Source organism: Pseudonaja textilis, chromosome 2 (genome assembly GCF_049901715.1).
Source record: "Pseudonaja textilis isolate UNSWEBS1 chromosome 2, rPseTex1.2, whole genome shotgun sequence".
NCBI lineage: Eukaryota > Metazoa > Chordata > Lepidosauria > Squamata > Elapidae > Pseudonaja > Pseudonaja textilis.
In genome coordinates, this window is record NC_141991.1 from 57,547,859 (window position 1) to 57,569,030 (window position 21,172).

The 21,172-nt window shown below is 41.2% G+C and overlaps 1 protein-coding gene across 3 annotated transcripts in view; it reads left to right on the forward strand.

The window, feature by feature from the left end:
• The first annotated feature begins 2,313 nt into the window (after positions 1–2,313).
• Positions 2,314–21,172, forward strand: part of SFMBT1 (Scm like with four mbt domains 1) — a 120,030-nt gene continuing 101,171 nt past the window's right edge. The window contains exons 1-2 of one of the 3 annotated variants that reach the window (XM_026724736.2): positions 2,314–2,549; positions 9,484–9,550. The gene's annotated coding sequence lies outside the window, so the exon portion shown is untranslated. Of the gene's footprint in view, positions 2,550–2,747; positions 3,239–9,483; positions 9,551–21,172 lie in introns of those variants that run through there. The other 2 variants (XM_087923987.1, XM_087923986.1) reach the window with 2 other exon arrangements.

Genomic DNA, 21,172 nt, shown 5'->3' on the forward strand with positions numbered 1-21,172 from the left:
TATGATGCATGTGCTGAATTTAATTCCCATGAGTTTATGGAGGGGCAGGGTGGATGTTGTCCCAAGGAAATTTACTTCCAAGATTACATTAACGAATTCCACATTCCAGGATGCTTCATCTAGTACTTCTAGTTAGAAAACCTATGGAGGGACCACCCCCTAGTGGTCGGACTAGATATTTTATTTTCTCAGTAAAGTTGCTCATCTCGTCTATCCTCCCCTGCTGTAGGCAGAAAATGTCACTGTATACACCCTGCAGCTGACTTGGATGTCTTATACATATGCTGAGGAAAAACCCGTATCGGAAGAACCAATAAACTGTCGGTCTTGTAAAACAGAAGTGTATTCGATCCAAATGCCTATTAGATGGATTACTACTAGAATACCAAATACCCCTAGAGTAATCACCCCCATGAAAGTATCTTTGGTAAACAATCGAAGATGCTACATAAAAAAGCACAATCTGAAACCAGCAGTAAAATCTGATCAGAGCATTTCTGCATTCAACCTAGAAACACACCGTATCTACACAACTACCAAACGCCCGAGATAGCCTGGCCCGTCGCCCCTCCCCTCTTCGCACAACCACCGAAAAGAAAACTAGAAAGTCCCCCTTGCTGCATCTGCCACCAAGCAGCTGAATCGGCCCAGCATTTTCAATGGAAGCAGCGGAGGAATTCCTGGCTGCTCGACCTGAATCCCCCGCCTGTCTGGAAAAGCGCAGCTGAACCGCATGGCGACAGTTTCCTTCGCCTGGATTTTATTTCTATTCGCCTCCGTTCTCCGCGGGCATTCTTCTCGTCCGGAGATCTCGCAATGTTTGGTCTCTTATATTTCTTGGCGCATCCCTTCGCTGCCGTCCCGAAAGCGACCACCTCGAGTTCCATGTGACTTTTCGGCACGCTGACCGGTGGTTTCCGTGTGCTGTCAACTGGTGTCTGCAAACGCGCGGAATAGGCGGCGTGCAGCAGCCTGTGGAATGAGTTCAAGGTTTAAAATAATCCCGATACCTTTCAAGAGAGCTGTTAAAACGTGTAACGAAGCAAGTCCTCTTTCAAAAAGAGCGGCGGGAGGAGGGTAATTCGACAGTGAACGCCAGCTGCAGAGATCATGCCTACGCAAAAGTCCAGCCGTATGGATGGGCGATGGCTGATTCGGGGGGAGAGAGAGAGTCCTGGAAATAAGATCCCATTCTCCACCCCTTTCTCCAAATTGGGGTTCTTGCAAGGCTCCAGTTCGCTGGCAGCAAAATCGCTGTCCCTCTTTCGCCTCCTGTCGCCTTTAAGCTGCGTGAAACTCGCTCGCTTTTATTACTCTTCTCTGATTGCACAGGCGCGTGGTCATGAGGTTCTCGATGTTGCACAATCCTTTCCTTTTCCCCATCTCATTTTGTTTCATTTTAATTTCGGCGCGGGGAGGGGGGGCGCGGCGGGATTATTCATCTCGCTTTCCAATGCCTTCGCAGCCGCAGCCGCCCTGCCGTCTCCTTTGCCGCCATCCCCTTCCAATGCGAGCACGCACTTGGGCCGCGCTTCCGTCCTACATCTTTCGGGGGTGGTGGGGGGAAAGAGAAGGGGGAAGAGCTGCAAATGGCTCCAGAATCCGGAGCGGATTGCTTGCGAAAGTGGAAACGAGACCAGAGGGGGGAAGAAGGGGAAAAAAAAGGTGAAAAAAACCGGGGGTAGCTGACATCGGCTGAGCCAAGAAGGTGTCAGTGCTGGGCCAGCAAAACCGAGGGTGGGGCACGGGGTGATGGTGGGGAGAAGACGACGGGAAGGAAGTCGGAGTACTCCGAGCAACATTTAACTTGGCAATCGAGGGAGACGGCCAGACCGCGCACTATACAACGTTTTCGGCCGGGTATTGGTCGATCCGGAGTGAGCCGGTTTCAGTAGAAATAAACAGGCTTAAGTTGTTCATGGCTCTGCAAGTATGGATGGAGGAGCCGAGCTGACCGAGCGCCTGCCTGCTTCTCCCTCAAACCCTCCGGTTGCCTTCATTCCAGCACGCCGAGCGGTGGCGGAAAGGGGAAGGGGGGGGGTTTCTTTTTTTTTTTAAAAAAAGCTCCTTTTTCATTCTCCCGGTTCTTTCTCCCTTCTCCGCTTCAAGCCCGGCGAGGCCGCCACCTTCACAATTGCGCGCCGAATAACTTGAGGCAGGTGCGCGCCCCGCGGGAAATCCTCGGGGACAGGGTGGCGCTGCGACGGGCGGAGGCTCGCGCCGCCTCTCGGCGCACAAAGTCAAGGAGAGGCTCAAGTTTTATTTTTTGGCTCCAGGCCCCGGGTGGGCGGGAAGGGTGTGGAAAGGAGCCCAGAGACCGAGGGGCCCCGTCCCCGGCCGGCGCCACGGTTCCGCGTGTCCGAGCGCGAGGGAGTGTGCAGCGAGCGCCCAAAAAGCCAGAAGCGAGGGGAGGGGATCGGGGGAAAGAGAGACGGCGGGCGCATGCGCTTGGGCCGACCGTGCCATATTGGAATGAGGCGGTGAGCGGAGCGCCGGCGAGCCTTGCCCGAGCCCCGGCAGCGGCGCAGGGCTGGAAAAACTCCCCCTAGGTAAGACGGACGCGGGATGCCTGCCTTCGTTGGAAGGGCGGCGTCCGATGTAGATGCTGGGTACGTTTTGCCGTCTGCCCGACCGCCCGGAAGGTTTTTTTTCGGCTCCTGAAGTTTGATGCGGGAGACGGCGAGGGAGGGCGGTAGCGGCGGCGGCGGCGGCAGAAACAGCAGCCGCCGCCGCCGCCGCCGCCAGGCAAGCGGGCGGAGCGCAGCGCCAGGGGAGGGGGAGCGAGCGAGCGGCGAGCGCTTCCCTCCGATGCCCGGGTTGGAGCCGCCGCCGTCGCCGCCACTGCCGCCGCGCCGCTGCAGTAGGAGCGCCAACTCTGCGCGCGGGCGGCGCTGGTGCCGCTCTCCGCGCAAGTTCCCGCGGCCCGGGGGAGGTGCGCGTTGCGTCGGGGAAGGTCTGGGCCCGGAAGGGGGCGCCAGGTTGACTCTTTCCCTCTCGCCTTGGCCGCCCTGATGCGGTCGCGAAAAGTTGCGAGACGGTGGGCGCGGAAGCTCCCTCTCCCTCTGCCCCTTTGCCGACTGCGGGGTTGCTCCGAGCAAGAAGGGAATCTCTGCCTGGCCTGACCCTTTTCCCTCGGAGTCTGAATGGGTCGCCGGCCGAGCGCTTGGGCGACACTTTTTCCCTCCCTTCTTCCCCCCACATTCAAGTAGTCTACGGATCGGCAGAATCTCATTTCAAGGTAACTTCTCATGAACTTTTGTGTGTGTGTGTGGCCATGTGTATTCTTGGAGGGCCGGTTGGTTGAGAAGTCGTTCCCCCCTTTTTTTTAAAAAAACTTAAATATGGCTTCATTTGAAGAGAAGAGGCCTCATGAACTATTTGGTGTTTTTCTGCCTTCTCACTACACCGCCCCCGCCCCCCCATGGCGGCGTATATGATCTTTAAACTATCGTTCCGGGACTCTTGTCGGGACTGCTGCTTGCTCTAAAAAGCACTACGTTGTTCGGTGAGATGTTAATCCGACTACAACTTCACATCTCAACCCCGGTGGTTGTACACCTTATGCGTAATTTGGAGACTTAAATCTCAAGGATGGCCGGATCCGCAGCTGCTACTCACGTTGTTTTCATTAAGTACAGTGCCACAAACTTAACACTAAGCCCAGCCCCAGTTTCCATCTTACAAGTGTTGCTAATGTCTTCTCCTGCGGGATTCTGCTTTCAGTTGAAAAACAACTGCTCGATATGCTCTGCTGTGTTCTTTCTATTTCCTGCCTCACCTCTTGTCACTCTTTCTTGTACTTGAAAATAAAGAGTCGTTGCTGACTTGGATATAAATCTGCCCATGAAGCTCAGGATGCACCTGAATCCGAGTCCTGAATTTGAGATATAAACTGTAGTTGGTTGTAGAGGGAACCAAAACTTTAGCACAGCACATTTGATTCATATTGCTAAAACAATCTTACAATGGAAGGGGGAGTTATATAGTTACATAAGAAAAACAGGCACCCTGTAATCAGGCAATCTGTGACTCAAGAATAAAGTGGAAAGAACCCTCCTTTGCATATACAATTTCAGAAGTACTTGAACATGGACATACTTCTGTATCAAGTCAAAGTACAAACTACTGCAAAGGAAGTTGACATCTCTTAATGAATAGAAGGAAAAGACCAGGGCAAGGTTTTTTTTTTAAAGAACAACAACATTTGTTTTGCAGGAGTAATTGTGAGACAGTTTTATCAGTCCTTAAAAAGCAGTACAATTGCTAGGCCTCTCTCAATCCATATAACGAGCCAGACTTATGTCTATTTATTAGACCCGGGTGAATTTTAGTAGAATGATTATATCAGCTTCTGAGAAATTTGTTGGCATTGTAGCACTCTGAGCAATTATAGTTCTGCCTCTACTTTATCCACTTGGAAAATAGAATAGAGAAACTTTCACTGATAAAAATGTGGTTCTTTAGTTTCTTTCTGCTGTTACTTGTTTCAAAGGATTGGTTGCTGTCAGTAGTTTGGGACATTACCATAGCAAATAGTTCAGTAATACAATATACTGTGCAGGATTCTAACATTCAAGTAAGAAAATATATATTTTGGCCATTAAACTGAAGTAAAGCCGTATATTGTTGGGGTGAACTTATTCAAAAATTATATACAGGCAGGGATGATTGAATAACGGCAGTTTTCTAATTTTACTGACAACTGAGCATCTCCTAGTTACTATTTTTTGCCTTTCCAAATGATTGTGGCAGTAACTATTGGTACAGATCATGTTTTTTAAAGGGAAATAATTATTTAATATTTCAAGCATCATGTGATTATAAGCTACTGATGTTACTCAGAGTTATAGCTTAGCAGTAAACAGCTAAACAATATAGTATATAATATGAATTTAGATCCATATTATGTGTAAACATAAATCCACTCTATTCCCCCTGCAGCAATGGATGCCTTTATTTTACTACATAATGAAAAAAATAATATACATGTAGGGACCCCAGTTTGGTTAGTAATTAAGAAACCAGGCTAGAAGCCAGGAGATGATCAGTTTTAGTCCTGCCTTAGGCCCAAAACTTGGGCCAGTCACCCCCCACCCCCAAAAGAAGGCAGTGATAAATCACTTCCAAAAATATTGTCAAAAAAAACTTCAGGGATTTCTCCAAGTAGATGTCAAGACTTATTTAAAGGCATATATTCATACACAAAGATCTTAAAATCTAAATCACTTAACTTCCAGGTCTAGGTACATGCATTGGAATAGACACATGTAATCCTTAATTTGTTATGTATGAAGAAAGTATTTTGAAGATAAATGATTCTTAGATACTATGCTTAGATTAGGCTATAATAAATATAATGAGAAAAGTTTAATTTGGTTCTTAAAACCCTTGGATAGTGTTGAGTCTAATTGCAGTTTATATTTTCAAGACTTGGCTGCATAGGAGGCTGTAATCAGACTAGGATGACAGCAGGATTGTCTTAAATTATATGATTGTAGTGAAATCCCATTCAAGTAAAATACAACTCTTGGTAGCATTGCTTCAGGCTTCATTCCTGACGTGCAAGTATTTATGCAAGCATTAGTGTCAATTCTCACATAATAGTTGAGCTACTTATTTAAATATTTTATTTGTAAACTTATAAAAATTTGAACATTTCAAATTTGTACATACTATATATATTGAATTAGGTATAAAATAAAATATAGCTCTTCCCTTGCTTTTATATTGTGCAAGAAAGGCTGTTATTTCTGCATGTTTGGATCAGGGGTGGGATGCTACCAGTTCTGTCCCGCTCTATAGAACCGGTAGCTTTGAAGAGCAGCAGACACCGAACTGACGCAAAACATAATTACCGAGCCAGTAGTAACACTGGTTGAATCTCACCCCTGATTTGGATATAAATAAATCTGCATGGGTAGACCTGAAGAATTGAGACAACAGTGTCTTTAGGTAAATTTGTTTTACATGAATTCACTGCTATGCAATTGATTATGTTCATCAAATAACTTCCTTTTATAAGAAAAGTAAGATACTATTATGTAGTTTGTGTCAGCATAGTCAATTGCACTAAAGGCCTGGAAACAAGACAAGACTTCCTTCTGCCAAAACTACTTGAACATTTTCCCACTAATCCCATTGCTTTCCTCATGCAGTTACCATTATATTGTATGTTTGTTCCAGATGTAGATCTAGCAATCCTATTTTTGTACCTGTAGTAGCTACTACTATTACTGTGCGGTCACCACAATCATCAAAGAAAAAGGATGAGCTTTTAACCTGGCCAAATTTACATAGCAAACAATGCTACTAATATTTGTAGTGCTACGGTGCACGCGACCTCTTTATCTGCCATGAAAACTACATGCAGTAGAAAGCAAAATGTAGAAAAGATGGAGCAAATGCTTTCCCTGCACCAGAATATGAGAAAAAGAAGAAAATATGTTTGAATAATATAGTACTCAAGATTAAGGCTCTAAAAATTTATGAGCACATTTGTTGACACTGCCCTGCAACCCATTTTTCCCACTCATTCAATATCTCATTTAATGCAAGGTTTTCAAGGATTATAAACTTAACATAAAATGAAGGAAGAGTTTACTAAATATTTGGATGTTAGCTTTCTGACCTGCAGAAAAATTTATACCAGTTATAGGATGTGCAGATTTGAATACCTCTTATTCCAGTATAAGATATGTTTACAGTTATTAAATTGATGTAATAGGAAACTAAAGAAATAATACAGTATTACATCAAAAGCTGAGCACATGTTATTTCTAAAATCATATTTCCAAATCTATAAAAATGGTTGTTTTTCAACAATACATCATTGCTGTGTTTGTTCAATCTTGGTCAATGTTTATATTTTACCTTGTATCTTTTGTAAGTCAAGCAAGTGGTGAGCATGATAACCTCAATATTTAGCAACAGAATTATGCTCAATGAGATTCAGTGAGGCTTATGCTGCATAGATGTATAACTGAGATGGTAGCTCGTATCAATTCTACATTTATTTTGAGGGTTAATTATTTTGCCCATATCTGGATGGTATACAGCCATTAATTAGAGTATACTAAAATCAAAAGTTGGAGAATATATAGAATTCATTCTATATTGATTTTTGTTGGTTGGTTGGATGACTTTATTTTTATATGCCAGAATTACTCCAAGAATAGGAGAGGTTCTAAAAGACATTAGATCCTTGTGGGGGAAAGTGATGAGTTGGGCAAGGGCACCTAATTTTGTAATTTCTTTTTAACTTACTAAGTTTTTTCTGTTTATAATTCATTGGTATCCTATTGTATTATTTTTGTAGAGAGGGTAGTCGCTTAGCAAACAATTTCTCAAATATTTATATGAAAGAAATAAGAGGTGTTAAAAAGAAATATGTGCCAAACTGTTGCCTGTGACATGTTGACATTCATATCACATTTTCATAACTTTTTAAAGTCTCGTGTAGTAAATTTTAATAATTGTTCCTTGTTTCATAGATGCAGGGTTGTTGCCAAGAATTATGTATCAGTTGTTGGCAAGTCTGGGCATAAAAACCAAATTTCTGATTATTAACTTGAAATTAACCTTTTTAAAGCACAGGGCTTTCCCTTCTAAAGTGACAGATGCAGCTATGATTTTTATTTACAAACATTTTTTTGATTATGTAGCTTTGTTGGTTTATTTTGTAGGATTGAGAAAGGGAGATAAAAAAAATCCAAGAACTATTTTTGCTGGAAGCTTTTGTGTACTATGACTTTGTTAAAAATAGATTTATTAGATCTCTAGTTTGTATAAGAAACTGTTATCGCAGTTCTTGAGTACTGTTATACTCAAGATATACTCAGTATATCTCTCAGTATACTAATACTTATAAGAGTTAAAATAAAAACAAATTCATGTGTTTTTCTGTTGGAAGCAAAAGTATTAATGATAGTATAGAAGTCTACAGGGTCTTTTTGAATTACGTTTGCTGCAGCATATATTTATTCCCTGAGGACTTGAACATAATTAAGCTAACTAGAGTCCCCTCTCTTTCTGGTTTTGCCCTAGTCCTTTTTCCTCCTTCGCTTGTCTTCAGAGGACTTTGTGCCTAGAATTGAAGATTGAAAGGTCCATAACTGGAGAACATTGACATGAATGGAATATCTTTCTATTGCAGGATTATCTTACTTTTTTGAGAGATCAATAGCTTAAACTTACCATAGCATCCAAATGGTATAGTTCTGTGTTTTTGATTTGTAATATAGAAATAGGTTCATCTTTCTTTATAGGTGATGAATTATGGGGAACTTTAATGTTGTCTTCTATGATATTAAATTATAGGAACAATTCAGAATACTCTTTTGTGCCAATACCAAAAGAAAGGGAGGTGCTTAAGTATGCAGATGAAAAATATAATGTGTGCAGCTAGTTACTGGATTTTATTTCTTGTTCTGACATGAGAATTACTGTGGCCCTTAGTTCTCATAAAAACAGTATGTTGAACAATCCAGATACGTGATTTGGACAAGTCACTGTCTTTTGCTTTCAATTCTTACAATATTTTGTTTTACTGTTTTTATTTTGTTGTTTGTATATATTATTTATATCCTTGTGTTATGAGTGGCCCCAGAGTTTGGTTTAAGATATGTGGTTATAGAAATGTTTTAAATAAATACCAAAATGTAAAAGATTAAGGCTGCAATCTCATTAAAAGGGAAGGAACTAAATAGGTTTAGTAGCAGGTTGCAGTTTGTCATAATAAGTGTACTTAGTTGGAGGCAGGTTTAGTTAAAGTCAAAGATCATGTTCTACTTAAAAAAGTAATGCTGTGTTTGACTTAACAAAGAAAAAAACCCATTCAACTAAATGATAGCGGGGGGGGGGGCTGTATAATGTGGAACTAAGATACCTTTTGTTCTATTAACAACACTGTTTAGGATTATAAACCACAATAAGAGCAAATAATCCTTTGGGGAGATGTGCAGTTTTTTCCGTTTGAAAACCTGTACCTGCTTGCATTTTAGTGGATGTGTAGATCTGTGTTATTGTGCAGGTGTTTAACAGAAGTTTTCGGTTTGATTGCTAATGTAGGAATGAATAAAGTTTCAATCAGTATCTGGAGGAACGAGCCCTTTCCTTTAATTATTAATCATTTGTTCCTAAGTACAAAACTAGTGTCAATTTATTACTTTGAAATGGGTTATTAGATTTTTATATTTTGGGCCACTCTTATCAATGTCATCTTGGTTATTAATAATAATTTATTAAATTTCTACACTGCCTGACTCTGAAAGGAAAAATATTTGTTCCTGTTGACTTAATACGTTTATGTCTGTTTGCTGTTTTATTCTTTAGGATATTCCTTGATTTCCTTTATAGTGCTATATAAATCATTTTGCATTAGCAAAACCAATCATGAGGAATTTCTATTATAGTAAATAGCAGAAACTGATGGTGCCAAAAATGGTGTGCCTAATAAAAATGCTTTGATTTTCTCTTTTTGTTTAGGGGATGAAAGACTGAGGAGATGGATTCTTGAAGTTTTAATGAAACATTCTGCTGTGCTGGGGAGGCTGTAAGTAGAATATGAGAGAAAGATACATGGATTCCTGGAGGATGTATTTTTCAGGAGCAGCAAAAATGTGTACTGTAGCTGTTTGGGCTTTAGTAGGTCCTCTGTTATCATAAGGTTATCTGAACTGTGTTGTATTGTAGACTTAGGGTCCAAGCTAAACATTTTGGTATATCCTATTTCTTTTAAGATGCTTATAAATTGATACACTTTTGTGATACAAAAAGCAACCTGAAGGTATGGAAAAATGATCCAGATCAGAAGTGTGATATAGGGCCATAACAACTTTCGGCAAGAGTTTGAAGTTTAGTACAAAACAGCATAGGTAGACGCTACATTCCTTATCCACATTGTTCCTCTTTCTTGTGGCTTGTTTTTTTAATCAAGAAATGAATAATAACACTGTGATAGAAAAACACAAATGCTCCTGAAAATGCCTTTATGTCCTTTTCATATGTGCTCTAGTCTCTTCATTTCATATTATTTATTAGGTATCTGTATTGAAATCTTTATTAAACTCTGTTGGTCTTTGTGCCCACAGATTATCGTGGCAGCATAGAAAGGACATCAGGATGCAGAGTTTCAAAAGAGAATCAGCAACAAAGAGAAACTTTTCATACACTTAATAATTAAAGCTAGGTTCAGGCTTCTTCAAAATATCAAGCGTGTCTCTTGTCATGGCATAGTAGGACCAGTTATTTAAGTTCAAGTAATGGGTTTTAGGGACTTTGCCTTGAAAAACTGTCTGTATTCCAGACAAGGCACTTAATGGTAATTTCAGTGCATTGAACATTTCAGGGAACTTGTACAGAGATTTCAGCGGAAGTGGAAGAAAATAATGTTTTTAGTATCTTGAGCTGAAATAATGTGGTTGAATAAAGGATTGTAAGCTCTGTGGGTATATATTTGCTTTGGGAATATGGTGCTATACAAATGACTTAAGAGGTCAGCAGCACTGTCCTTATAGACTAATGAACAAAGCTGTGCTGAATTTGGAGTTTAATCATTATGGGGAAGAGAGATTATGAGCTTAAGATGAAAGTATTCCAATTTAACTGATTTGTGGAGATATTTAGAATACAATATTCTATAATATTGATAGGAACTTTGTGAGAGTAACTTGGATGGAATTCTGTCTTTAGATACTTGGTTGGTACCTGAAGGAGTGACTCTTCAATTAATGATTATTTATTAAAGTAGCATATATTGTACTATACTATAGTTATACTATAGTTAATATATATGAAATACTATATTACGATAGATATGTACACAGGTTGTTTTTACTACCCAATTGTGTACCATAAACAATGGAAGCTTAAATAAACTCTAAGTAAAAGGGAAAGATTATGAAAAGTGCTTACTACAGTTTACTTCACTCAGCATCAGCTATTATTACAAGGCAGCATTTTATAGATCTCAGTAGAAAAACCTAATAGAACCATTTCCTTTAAAGTTTTGAGGCATACTAAAATATTACCAAAGAGAAGTTAAGTTCTTTTAACATTTCTATTCACTGTATATTTTTTGGTATATTGTACTAATTTTATGCAATTTTAAAATAATGAGTTATTTGAACAGTATCAAGAAGACTACACATGGCTTCTGATTTCTGTAATAGACCAATATACTGTGTGCACCTAAGCACTAAACATGGAGGTTAATTGTAATCATTTATACACTGTAATGACAACATTTGTAGGCTCTTTTCAAAATGACACATTCTCTCATTTTCCTTCCATATTCTTGGACTTTTAGTGTGGAGTGGATGGTGAAATAAGAATTATATTTTTACTTAAAGATGTATAAAAATAGCATATATTTTATTGGTTATAAATCAGAATTTAGCAGCCATTGGAACATAGTCCGCTGCAGACTGCATCTAAGCCCATGTGCTAGGGCTCAGGGGTCACCAGTCTTTTGGACCTCAGGGACCACTAAATTCATAACTTTAAATCCCATGGACTACTATGATTTTTTTTAAAAAGACAAATAGTATTTAGTGCAATATAAAAAATGCAAATAATTTTTCTGTGGACCACCAAAATTTTCCCACGGACCACTGGTTGGTGACCACTGTGCTAGACCACAACTGATGGAAATGTGAAACGGTTTCCATCAACACCCTTGCAATGATCTTTCTGGGATTCTTTGAAAGACTGTCCATTTGTGAGCCAATCTGTTTTCTGTTACATGACTCCAGCAACTACAAAAAAATATTTCCCAAAACAAAAAGAGAGGTGTTTTCATTTTAAAGTTCATAAATATTTCTATTAAAAAGAAAAGACAAGCAAGCAAAAAAACAAGCAAACAAATCAATCCTTGGGTTCTCAATCTAATTGGTAATATTGGTAGCCTTTTTCATAGCCTCAAAAATTAGTAACTAACTTTAAGTAATTAACACAGAACAGAAATTAGAACAAGAGGAAGGGGAATAATCTAGTCAATAACATTTTTTCAAAGTTTGTCCTATTTCTCCTTGTATGTATCATCTCCAGAGCTTGTTTTACTTGGTTGCATTTGTAAAACTTGGGAGTTCTAATCCCAAATCATACATGCAACCAGCAGGAATGATTTTAGGCCACTTTCTCTCTCTATTTCATCCCAAGGAAGGGGACAAGGCCAACCACTTCTGAAATCTTTCCAAGGAAACTGCAGTTGCCAGAAGTAACACTGATTCAAAGTCTCCAAGATGCTTTTCCAGAAGGCAACTGGACTTCCTTGATTTTTTTTCCTTTGAAAATGATTTGCTTCTTGTCCAAGAAGCTTCTTCTGTTTTAGCTGAAATTAGAATTAGAAGGATGTTTGAGAATCTCCATAAACACTGATTCAAAAACACAAAACAAATAGAAAATGTACAAACCTTAGTAAATACTACAAGATATTTGGAATTGCATGAGAGTAGCATGCATCTCAGTCTTTCCTTGTCAGTACATATGTTATCTGTGGCCAGGGGTGGGATTCAAATTTCTTAACCGGTTCTGTGGCCGTGGTCTAATTTGGGGGTGGCTTGGTGGTCATGTGACTGGGTGGACATGGCTTTTATGTAAATATTATAAATGTTTATGTAAATATTGAATTTTTTATTTAAAAAAAGGGAGCAAAATCAGGCAAAGCAGGCAGGCAGATTGAGTTGCTCACAGAATCACAGATTCACTTAGAGATCTATGATTCTGCAGCCTGGTACCTGAATCTACAGTGAAAAATAGAAGCTTCAGTCCTAAGGAAGGTTCTCTGCTTTTAGATTAGCTAGAAAGCAAGAAATCCAATGATTTCCTGCTTTCTATCTAATCTAAATCTCCCAGCACAGCAGAACAGCTGATGGTCGGGGGAAAAAAGGAAAAATAGCAACTTACCAAACCCAGGAAAGTTTGATGGCACACGTGCCAAGTAAGGAGTGCGTGGGTGGGGAGGGAGGGGCCAGTCAGTGGCATGATTTTCTGGTTCTCTGAACTGGGCAAAATCATAACAACTGGTTCTGTAGAACTGCATCAACCAGGTAGAATCCCACCCCTGTCTGTGGCATTTGAACACATGGAGATTGGCTCTCCATTTCAAACTATTCAGATGCCCCTTATATACATGATTATAAGTTGAGATCTTTTGTAAGGGTGCAGTATAAGAATATATCAATACAGGCTTAAGGGAGTTATTAATATCATTCTATAAAAGTATTGCATGCAATTTGGGTCACCACAGTATAAAAAAGATGTTGAGACTCTAAAAAGAGTGCAGAGAAGAGCAACCAAGATGATTAGGGGACCGGAGGCTAAAACGTACGATGAACTGTTGCAGGAACTAGGCATGGCTAGTCAAGTGAAGAGAAGGACCAGGGGAGACATGATAGCAGTGTTCCAATACTTGTGGGGCTGCCACAGAGAGGAGGGGGTCAAGCTTTTTTCCAAAGCACCTGAAGGCCAGACAAGGAATAATGGATGGAAACTGAACAATGAGAGATTCAACCTGGAAATAAGAAATTTTCTGATAGTAAGAGCAATCAACCAATGGAACGGCTTGCCTTCGGAAGTTGTGGGACCTTCATCACTGGAGGCTTTCAAGAAGAGGCTGGACTGCCATTTGTCAGAAATGGCATAGGACTCCTGCTTGGGCAGGGTGTTGGACTAGATGACCTACAAGGTCTCTTCCAACTTTGTTAATCTGAAAGGATAATACTTATAACTCAGGGTTAAAATAACTCATAAGAGTATATTTATGGACTATTATTTCCCTAATCAAGTATATAAATATTTCTAACATACAGATCAGAAGTAATTTGCATAAATGGTATGATTCATTAGTTCATACTCAAATGCACTTGCACACAGTGAGGAATTTGCTCAAATCAGCATTAAAGTTCAGAAACTTTACAACCTTGTTTTCATTGCATATTTGTAAACTCGCATAAAGAAAATGGATTTTATATCCAACCCTTAGCATATAGAGCGCACACATTTATTTATCATTTATACAGAAACAATAAACAATTACTGCATAGTTCAGAATTAAGCAATGTGTAGTGTTCCATATGTCGCTAAATTACTACTTGTATCATTTACATCTCTTTGTCATGTTGGCATGGGCTCATGGGAAGCGCAGCAATAACAGAAGGTTGATACATGTCTATTCTAATTCTACCTAAAAATAAAGAGTAAAACCAAATGATACTAGATTTACTAAATGTGAAAAGGAAGAAAATACTAGAGACGTATTGGAACTGGATAGCTAATCAAAATGCTATTAAAAACGGAACAGGAGATAAAATTGGTAAGACATAGAACCATTTACAGTGAATTTTTCTAGAGAAAACAGGTCCTCATCTTTGAATAGGTGTTTAGAAGGAAATTAGAACTAAGACAGAAAATGTAATCTTATACCTTATATAGACTAATGTCTAGAATAGTTTTTTCTCAGCCTTGGCAAATTTAGGCGGTTTGCTGGCAGGGGAATTCTGAGAGTTGAAGTCCACAAATCTTAAAAGTTACTAAAGTTGAGAAACTACTCTCTTGGAGTAAGGATACAAAACCTTTTTGCTTGCAAAGGATGGTATTTGAATTAAAAGTCAGTTTAATTAAATTAATAACTTTTATATTTAATTAAATATATATAATTGTGTAACAGGGAAACATATAATTTTATGAAAAAAATTGGGGAAGTTCTGGAAGTCTCTGAACAGTCCTAGAGCCTCAGATTCTGCTCCCTTAATTCTAGTATCCATTTTATATCCAAATAATGGTTTCCAATGCTACAATCTATTGAGCAACCGTTTAGAAACATATTATTCAAAAAGACAAATATGGTATTTAAAAGAAGGGTGGAGTAGGGCTTGGGCAGCAGATAAGTATAATAAGGCACCAGCCTAGAAACCAGGAAACTCTTGAGTTCTAGTTCTGCCTTAGTCATGAAAGCCAGCTGGGTGACATTGGGCCAATCACTTACTCTTAGCCCAACTCACCTCACAGGGTTGTTATGGAGAAAATAGGAGAAAAGGAGTATTGCATATGTTTGCCACCTTGAGTTATTCATAAAAATGATAAATATTTTTATTAAAATAAAATAAATAATATAGACAAAGGTTACAAGGCACAAATGTGATTAAAAATAAAATTTGCTTAAGTTTATAGCTAAATCTTCTGTAGCAGTTCCTTAACTAATTATTAGTTTTGCTGATCTTACGGGGAAAAAATATATAAAAGATATGCCTTTTATGAGATGCTAAAAGGAGTAGTGAAAGTGCACTCATTCTCCTAACGGGGAATACCTCAACAAGTACAAGTAATTTGCCATGTGTCAGCCATGGTGATGGCTTGGTTTCTCTACCATTTCTACATGCTTCTTGAAGTTCCCTTTATCAGATTCATAGTCTAGTAATTCAACAGCTTTGCTGAACAATTTCATGCTTTTTTGGGTGGGGGGGGGCAGTGCTTTGCCTGTTGCCTCTTGGGCTCCCTTGTTAATTTCCCCTGTTTTCTGCAGCAAGGCATACATTCTACTTGGCTTCCAATGTTGCTATTTTAAATAGCTTCCAGATACTTTGAAGCAGTTGGACATTGTTTATTATTTATTTTACTCAAGTTAGGCACTATCCAACTCTAATAAACTCTGGGAAGTTCACAGCATAAAAACAAAACAGCAGTATACAATAAAAATCATATAACAGTAAAAACTGCTTAGCTTCTTTTTCATCAATTTCTGCTAGAGTGGTGTTTCCTTTCAGTGTTACTTTTCTTCTGACTGGTTCCAAGGTCTAGTCTCTTAGTTACTTAAGAATTTTGTTTCTGTCACTGCTGGAATTTGCAGTTTATTCATAGATAATTATAGTTTCCCATTATATGTCATTCCTTTGTTTGGATGCATTTCTGATATTCTTAGTTAGCTTAAGATCCCTAGGAGTTTTTAGCTCTCATCATTAAGTTTGATTTTAAGTCTACTAACATTATCCTTAACGATTCTGTGAAGGCAAACTATCCCACATCTTCTGATAGTTGGATTGTATCCTTTCCTTCTGTGTTTATTCCCGTCTTTCCTGAAGAGCTTGCACTCAGGAATCAGAGGGTCTTCTCCGTCATGCTGCTCTAGAGTTCAGCATTGGGTATAACTCTGCCCTTTTATGACGTGAGCTGAGTCTGCCACTATAAAAGGTTCGCCTCTGCTGAGAGCCCCAGCTTTTCAACTCAGCTCTTGGACATATGAGCTATTGTTTCTGGAATCTGAGTTAATTAGCATTCCTCAAAACAAAAGCATTTAAAAAAAGAAAAAAAGAATAATCAAGATTGAGAGAAGCTCTCAGGGCTCTGGTAGAGCTTTGCTCATGAGGAGAGTGGGGACCCGCTCTCCTCCAGTTGCAGCTGCCTCAGCAAGGCACTGACACGCAGACAGTAAGTGCGATCGGCCAAAATGCCGCGGAACCTTCCTCAGACTTGCTAGAGGCTAATTAACATCACAACAGCCTCCTACACAGCTTTTCCCTGGGCCGCACGGCTTGTAAAAACCTCCCGGAGCTGCACAAGTCTTCCGGAAGATTTATTAGGCCATAAACTATCAAAGTTTTACAATAGCTGCCCTCGTGGTCTCTGCAGCGATTAGGCCCGATCCCAACCAACCTACGTTCTACTGCTGCATCGATTGGAGGGGCAGTTTTCCTTCTGCGAAGATATTAATCCAGCCATTATAAATTGCCAAACAAAGGCCACAGCACGAAGCCCCAGGGATTCAGAGGTGCAACAGGGATCATCGAAGGCCTCAAGGCCCCTCGCCTCGTGGCTGGCAGCCATTTTGTGATTGAGTTCCTCGGGGCGTCATTTTTTAGTGGGCCCTGAGGCAGTGATCCTATTTCCTGGCCATTTAGCTCGGAAAACACCATCAAGAGGAGCTGACAGCACCTCCGGTGTTTCTTCCTTGAGCAATGGAAATAGATTGGGCCCAGCCAGGACCATCAGGCATGCAGAGCATTCAGACCTCTCAAGTCCCCAAAAGGGTTATGAAAAGAAAATAACCACAAGGCCGTTCAGCCAACAGGGAGACCGTAGCAAAGATCAAGGCCAGTGCCACCCTGTATTCTGTCAGGTCGGAATAGGGAGGAAATGTCCCTTTTTTCTCAGTATCAACTGAGATATCTGTTTGAGGACGAGGAGCAGCTGAATCCGCTTCGATGTCATTCAGAACTGGGGACTGTTACCAGGGGGTGTGTCCTCAGTTTTTCAACTTGGTCTGCAGAGCTAGGAGACTAGAGACTGCCCATTCTGGATTCTCCCTTCGGCTCCCTGAGAAAAAGCGTTCAGGTTGGACCAACACCCCTTCTCCATCAACCTGATCAAGAGCCATCTTTCTCCAACGACCTGACTGTGCACCTCGGGGTCATCATGACACAGTCAGCTTTGAAGTCTTCCTTTCATAGGACCGACAGGACAGCATCAAAGAGTTGATCAATAGAATTCAACTAAGTCACTCCGTTCCACTCTCCCTCCTGTCCCAATTGCTTGGGAAGATGATCTCCTGCATCGAAGTTGTGCCATGGGCACACCAACGTGCACGCACCTTGCAATGATTCCTCCTCCCCTTCCAAAGAGAGGGGATCAGTCATTCTGCCTGCAGGTTGCTGCTTTCTCCACAGGTGCTTCGGTCCTTTCAATGGTGGCAGTCCCAAGCCATCACGAAGGGTCATCCCTTTATAGTGAGAGACAGAATTGTAGTGACCACAGACGCCAGCCTTCTCGGCTGGGAAGCACATACCCAGGACCAGATGGCCCAAGCACACTGACCATCTTCAGACAGGTCCCTTCCCATCAATCACCTGGAGCTCAGGGCTATTTTTCTTGCCCTGAGAAGTTTCCAGAACCTAGTGTCAGGGTCCCATGTGCTAATCATGATAATATAGCAGCCAAGGTTCATGTCAACAGGCAAGGAGGGGGCAGATCCAGGGTTTGATGCGAGAGGCAGAACGTCTGGGGAGATGGGCGGAGAGGAACCTCCTGTCTCTCAGGGCAGACCATATTTTGGGGGTCGACAACTCCCAGGCAGACTGGTTGAGTCGATCTCAAGTCGACCACTCAGAATGGAGACTCCATCCTCCCCTGTTCATAGAATTGTCCCACATTTTTGGTACTCCAGAGGTGGATCTCTTCGCCATTGCTCAGAATGCACAGATAAACAGGTTTTTTTCCAGGTTCCCAACCCAGGGAGCGGAGGGGACCAATGCACTTCGGAACAGATGGCCCCCAGGTCTCCTCTATGCCTTTCCCTTCCTTCCAATGATCTCGGCAGTCATCTGGAAGATGTTGGAGGAAAAGGTAGAACTGATTCTGCTGGCCCCATATTGGCCCAGGAGACCCTGGTTTGCGGATCTGGTGAACCTGTCTGTTCAGAGGCCTTGAAAAATCCCGGCCTCTCAGTCGGGGTCCTTCTGCATCTGGAACCCCAATAGTTCCAGTTGACTGCTTGGCGGTTGAGTGGAAGTTGTTGATAGTGTACTTAACACAATACAGGCTTTACATAAAAAGTCTACAGCCCGACTTTTCAATGCCACCTGGAGGAAATTCAGTGACTGGTACTCGGAGAGAGCCCAGAATCTCTCTTCAGCATCTGTTCTGAAGATCCTTCAGTTTCTCCAGGACAGGCTGGACAAGGGCCTTGTGCCTAACACCCTCTGTAGGCAGGTGGCGGCCTTAGCTTTGGTAATTTCATGGGACAGGTACACATCCCTCTCCCACCACCCTTCTATCCGCAGATTTCTGAGGGGAGCCTCAAATCTGTGACCACCCATTGTGCATAGGTATCCCACTTGGAACTTGCCTAAGGTTCTCCAAGCTCTCTCGGGCCCTTCTTTTGAGCCTTTATGAACTGTAGGCCTCTGTATTTTAACTCTGAAAGTATCCTTCTTGATGGCTATTACGTCAGCTAGGAGGGTGTCTGAATTAGCTGCCCTTTTGTTAAGGCCAGATTTGTATATGTTTCATGACAGTCGGGTAGTTTTGCGCCTGGACCTTTCATTTGTACCAAAAATTAATTCTTGGTTTCACAGAGCTCAAGGCATTGTTCTCCCTGACTTTTGTCCCAAACCCCAACATGTATTGGAATGTCAGTGACACACATTGGACGTGAAAAGGGCACTCAGGATTTATATCAAACAGACTGCACCTTTTCGCAAAACTGAGTCAATGTTTGTGTCTTTTCAACCTGTCTCCTTGGGGTCTAAGGCCTCATTTCCCATGTTGAGTAGGTAGATCAGAGCATGCATTTCTATTGCATATGAAACTCTTGGCTTGCCAGCTCCCAAGAAACTGACTGCACATTCTACCCGGAGCGCAGCGACTTCGGCAGCTTGGGCCACGCAGACTCCGATCAAAGAAATTTGTGGAGCTGCTACATGGACTTCGCCTTCCCCGTTCGTCTGACATTACCGGCTGGACTCCTTTGCATCTGCACAGGCTGCATTTGGACGAAGGGTACTCCAGCGGGTGGTTTCTGGGTCAGATTAAGAGGACCGACCGAGTCCCTCTCTTGGGCATGCAGGCTTTGGTATGTCCCAATGCTGGATTCTAGAGCAGCGTGACGGAGACAGGGCGTTGGTAGACTTACCAGTGAACGCTCTTTCTAGACACGCTGCAATAGAGTCCAGCCCTACCCTGTTGCCGTCTGGTCTAGTATTCTCAGGTAGGCGGGCAGTTGTACACTCATTCTATTTGTTTATATTCCAGAGACAATCCTAGTCTGTCAAGATACTTCGCCAGAAAAGCTAGGGCTCTCAGCAGAGGCGAACCTTTTATAGTGGCAGACTCAGCTCATGTCATAAGAGGGCAGAGTTATACCCAATGCTGGACTCTATCACAGCGTGTCTAGAAAGAGCATTCACTGGTAAGTCTACCAATGCCCCTTCTAGATTTGTTATGCCTGTTATGTCTGTATTCTTCATTCCTAACAAATATTACAGTCCTATTAACAAAAAAATATTTTAAAAGCTGATAAACAAGCCAAATCTCCCAAATTCTTGTTTTGAGGTTTCCATATTCATTACTCTGTTATTAGTTTTGAGTGGTGTAGCTATGAAACAACCATACAGTTTTTTCCCATCCTACATAGCCCATCTACATGACATGTTGGCTCCGTAACTCTACCCATTATTCATCCTTTCTCCATAATAAAACATGACACCCAGTTATGTTATATACCCCTAGTACAGTAGGTCAAATGCTAGACTGTAAAATTTGTGTAACATAGCAGATAAGGTAAAAAAACACACAACTAATGTGTTGACTGGAAAATTAACTTTAAGTTTTCAAACAAAAACTACAAAGTGGAAACAAAATGAAAACAAATCAAGATGCATTCTGAAAGAAACTTCATGGAAAATATTTAATATAAAAAAGATTACTTGTCACATAAGGGCTGTTGAATGCTTACTTGATAGATGTCATGAATTTCATGGACTCTAAAGCGGGTGGGCTGTCCAACCAGAATTTGGATTGCCCAATTTAAAATTTTCCTAAGTGTTTTACTTATACATTGATGGCTTTGGTTATAGTAATATTGGCAGAATATCTCAGAAATTCCCTTTAGTTGAAATTTCTGAACACATACACTCTTTCTAATTTAAGCAATGGAGAGATGTGAAATAATAATGCTAGTATCACTTTTGTTCTGCCACTTTCTCCGGCGTACCTATGGGAGAATCCACACATATGGGTTGAATCTATCTTTCTGCCCAGAGATTGAGTCAGTCTTTGCCACACCTCTTCCTGTCAAGCCAGGAAGTCCCCAGGCCCCAGTCACAACTCAGTCTTGGCCCAATAGAGATATGGCAAAGGTTGGCTCCAGTGATAATTTGGAAAAGCAGCATTCTTCACTGGGTGGATTCTCCAAAGGTTTGAAAAGAGTTAAAAAACTGAAGACAGGCAGCAAGTGAAACTGTACAGCCTGCTCTTCGCTCCGTTATCGTGTGGCTTCCCCTGAACTACCAATTAAGGCCTAACAGTCCAGGCAAACGGGAGAGCTTGATTGTTATTTCATAACCCGGCAGGGTGTTCTACAGCTACAGCCGTGATTAACAGCGTGCAAACAGCTGTTTGCGTGCCCAGGCTCAACCGGGTAATTCCAGAGGGGCCATTTTACCTTATTGCACCAAACAGCTGA